The 4,695-nt window shown below is 43.1% G+C and overlaps 1 pseudogene; it reads left to right on the top strand.

The window, feature by feature from the left end:
* Positions 1 to 238: 238 nt before the first annotated feature.
* Positions 239 to 1,195, top strand: LOC132251506 (olfactory receptor 14A16-like; annotated as a pseudogene).
* The last annotated feature ends 3,500 nt before the right edge of the window (positions 1,196 to 4,695 follow it).

The raw sequence follows: 4,695 nt of genomic DNA on the forward strand, positions 1-4,695 counted from the left end.
TTAAAAAATCTCATTCTAAATGTTGACAAACATTTCAAACAATTTCAAAACATTTCAAACAAAAAATTTCAATCTAAAAATATTTTTTATCAAAAATTAGGCACTGTGTATATATGAAAATGAGTTTCTCAGAGGTTTTTGAAAGCAGAATTAGAGCCATTGACCTTTGTTTATCCGATCCTGACCACTGCCCTTTTTCTTTCCTCCACAGGCATCCCCCAATGGACTGAAAGAGGCAATGTCCAACCAAACCACTGTAACCGAGTTCCTCCTCCAGGAATTTTCCGACAGCCGGGAGCTGCAGCTTTTACACTTTGCCATCTTTCTAGCAGCGTACCTGGCAGCTCTGATAGGGAATCTCCTCGTTATCATGGTGGTAGCCCTCAACCATCACCTTCACACTCCCATGTACTTCTTCCTCATGAATTTGTCCATCCTAGATCTGGGAACCATCTCTGTCACTGTCCCCAAATCCATGGGCAATTCCCTGTGGAACACCAGGTTGATATCCTAAGCTGGATGTGTTGCCCAAGTTTTCCTCTTCTTTTTCTTTGCTACAGCCAACTTTGCCTTCCTCACCATCATGGCTTATGATCGATACATTGCCATCTGCAAACCATTGCACTATGAGACCATCATGAACAGGAGAGCTTGTGTCCAGATGGCTGTCAGTGCATGGGTCAGTGCCATTCTTTATTCTGCGCTGCACACTGGTAACACTTTTCGGTTACCTTTCTGCCACTCCAACATCATCAGCAAGTTTTTCTGTGATGTCCCCCAGCTGCTCCAGCTCTCCTGCTCCGATTCATCTCTCAGTGAGGTGAGGATACTTTTCTTTGGTATGTTCTTATATTTAACCTGTTTTGTATTCATTGTTGTATCATATGTTCAGATCTTTACAGCAGTACTAAGAATCCCCTCGGAGCAGGGCTGGCATAAAGCCTTCTCCACCTGTGTTCCTCACCTCATTGTGGTCTCCTTGTTTCTTCTCACTGGCTGTTGTGCCTACTTAAAAACTCCTTCCAGCACCCCATCAGCTCTGGATCTCATAGTAGCTGTTCTTTATGCCATAGTACCACCACTGGTCAATCCTGTCATCTACAGCTTGAGGAACAAGGAGATTAAAGCTGCCCTTAGGAAAATTATTGGCTGCATATTATTCACTGGGAAGCAAGTGTCCATCTTTTTCTCATAATTAGTCAGTTAACTATCTTTTTCTGCATACATAAATATGACTGGTAGTTATGTTCACCACAATAAAGCAGTATGCAATCCACATCATCTCTTGCTGTACATTTAAATCATCTTAATTGCAATCAGACTGTCTAGACTTAGACGTTTATACCCTCTTTCCCATCTCAAAAGAGCTTGGTGACAAAGTACTCAAGTGTTCTTTGCCAAGTGTCCTTCCTGCAGTGACTTAAGATAAAACCCCATTGTGCACTTGTGCTAATGTCCACACTAAATCATGGAATCATAGACAATGAGGGTCAGAAGGCACCTCAGGAGGTCACATCTAGTCCAACTCCCTGCTCAAAGCAGGGACATCCCCAACTAGATCGTTCCAGCCAGGGCTTCATTGAGCTGGGCCTTAAAAACCTCCAAGGATGGAAACCACAACCTCTCTGGGGAACCTGTTCCAGCACTTCACCACCCTGTTAGTGAGAAGGTTTTTCCTAATATCCAACCTAAACCTCCCTTGCTGCAACTTGAGACCGTTGCTCCTTGTTCTGTCATCTGCCAACACTAAGAACAATCTAACTCCATCCTCTTTGCGGGCACCCTTCAGGTAGTTGAAGGCTGCTATCAAATCCCCTCTCAGTCATCTCTTCTCCAGACTAAATAAACCCAGTTTTCTCAGTTGCTCCTCATTAGTCATGTGCCCTAGCCCCCTAACCATTTTTGTTGCTTTCTACTTAACTCCCCAACTTGTCCGTATCCTTTCTGTAGTGGGGGCACAAAACTGGTCACAGTACTCCAGATGTGGCCTCACTAGTGCAGAATAGAGCAGAATCATTACCACCCTAGATGAGCTGGCAACCCTCCTACTAATGCAGCCCAGTATGCTGTTGGCCTTTTTGGCAACAAGGGTGCACTGCTGACTCATATCCATCTTATTTTCCACTGTAGCCGCTAGGTGTTTTGCTGCAGAGCTGCTGCTTAGCCTGCCAGTCCCCAGCCTGTATCACTGTGCATGGGATTATTCTGTCCTAAGTGCAGGAATTTGCACTTCTACTTATTGAAACTCATGAGATTTCTTTTGGCCCAATCCTCCAATTTCTCTAGGTCACTCTGAATCCTAGCCCTACCCTCCATTGTATCTACTACTTCCCCCCAGCTTGGTGTCCTCCACAAACTTGCTGAGGGCGCACTCTATGCCATCTTCCAGGTCATTGATGAACACGTTAAACAAAACCAGCCCCAGGACCAACCCCTGGGGAACTGCGCTTGATACCAGCTGCCAGCTAGACATTGAGCCATTCATTACTACCTGCTAAGCCCAACATTCAAGCCAGCTTTCTATCCACCTCACAGTCCATTCATCCAACCCATACTTCTTCAGCTTGCTTGCAAGAATGCTATGGGAGATGGTACCAAAAGCCTTGCTAAATTCAAGGTATGTTATGTCCGCTGCTTTCTCCACATCCATGGAGCCAGTTATCTCATCATAGAAGCCAATCAGGTTGGTCAGGCATGACTTGCCCTTGGCAAATCCTAATCACCTTCTTCTCCTCCAAGTACTTAGAAACGGATTCTTTGAGGATCTGCTCCATGATCATTTGGAGACTGAGGTGAGGCTGACTGGTCTGTAGTCCTCTGGATCCTCCTTCTTCCTTTTCATGAAGATGGGCACTATATTTGCCTTTTTCCAATTGTCTAGGACCTCCCCTGATTGCCATGAGTTTTCAAAGATAATGGCCAGCAGCTCTGCAGTCGCTTCAGCCAACTCCCTCGGCACCCTCAGATGCATTGCATCCAGCCCCATGGACTTGTACACGTCCAGCTTTTCTAAGCAGTCCCTGACTTGTTCTTTCATCACTGAGGGCTGTTCATCTTCTCCCCTATCAATCCACCTATAAGTGTGTAATTGGTAAATACTCCTCCACAACCAAAGGTGGCTGGATGGGTTGCTAGTCACACATTTTCCTAATGTGTTATTGCTTCCAGAAACTGGTGCAGCCTAACCCTGCTAACCCCTGGAACTAATAGATCATGAAGACTTCAAAACTATCACCGCTCATTAACCACCTTCCTTATACAATCAATACCAGAGCCAACTCCTTGGTGGTGGATTTCTGGGAATCTCTGCTATTCTGTGGACAGAGACCTCATCTGTGGGTCTTAAATGCAATGCTCCCCCCCCCCCATCAGTCAGTGGGTTTTTTCCTCCAAAACAGGTATTTTGGAGTGCTTATGAAGATGGTACATTGGGGGGGGGGGGGGGGCGGGGGGGAATATTTGCTTAGATGGACTTGTGCATGATTTCTCAGCTATAATTTCCTCACGTCATTGTTTTTGTTCTTAAATGAGGAATCCAAGAGAGAGGTGGGGGATTTCTCTCCACAAAGATGTAGTGTGTCAAAGTCAACTAGAAAGTGTCTTTATTGCTGAGCTCTTGTTGAAATGAATAATGTAATGCTATATAGAGTATAGTAGAATATAGTGCATTATACTCTGGTATAATAAAGTTATTAAAACTAAATGTGGCTCCATATATAACCTTGACTAAGGGGTTATTTTATCAAGTTAAAAAAAGAAAGAAATGTTGGGTTATTCATGCAATGGCATTTTTGGACAGCTGGGCACAGACTCCACTGCTGAGCTGCAGTTCACCCTATTATGCCTTCCCCAGATGGGCACTCTTGAGACCACATAACTTCACCATGCTTTCTCTATGTACTGCTTGAAACCAACCCAGGTGTAGCTTCTAGAGAGGTGACACGTGGTTTTTCAAACTTTGACTAGGCTTTGGTGTAGCACTAGATGCATTTTTGATACCTCAATGATATTAAACATAACACATCTTCCCAGCTTTACCCAGCCGTACCATGAACCTCTCTCAGGAAAATGCAGATAATGCATTGTGAGCAGAAATGTAGGTTTTCTGGAAAATTTTGAACTGGAAAACTTTTTCCAAAAAAAAAATTTTTTTGGAATTGGAAATTTCCCCCCCCCAAATTTTTTTTCCAAAAAAATTTCCAATGCCCTAAATAGAACATGATCTGATTTAACATGTTTATTTGACTTATATTTAGGGGGGGGAAACCTAAAAAAATACCCCCATGTTAATTTTATGTCCCAATAGCCTCAAGTTTTTGAACTGAAATATCTGATTAAAATTAAATACAGCACACTGAATGTGGTTTAACTGTTATATTCAAACAAATGCAAAGCTTTATGTGGAAAGAAATTATTTTTATTGGAATACTTGTAAAAATATAAAGACAACACACAATAGCATGTACTTCCTTTACATAGCATGTACTTCCCTCACAATAGCATGTACTTCCCTTATAGTTTGTTTAAATTTAAGTAAAATAATGAAGGCACTGAAACCTGTTGACACCCTAATTTTAGCACACCCACACAACTGTGCATGATATGCCGTGGTTGTCCTCTCATCTACTTCAAGAGAGTTTAATTCTCTTCCGCTGAGGTCATTGCGGCACCTCCAGTTTCACTGTCACTATCTGG

The sequence above is a fragment of the Alligator mississippiensis genome, chromosome 7 (assembly GCF_030867095.1).
Source record: "Alligator mississippiensis isolate rAllMis1 chromosome 7, rAllMis1, whole genome shotgun sequence".
Taxonomy (NCBI): Eukaryota; Metazoa; Chordata; order Crocodylia; family Alligatoridae; genus Alligator; species Alligator mississippiensis.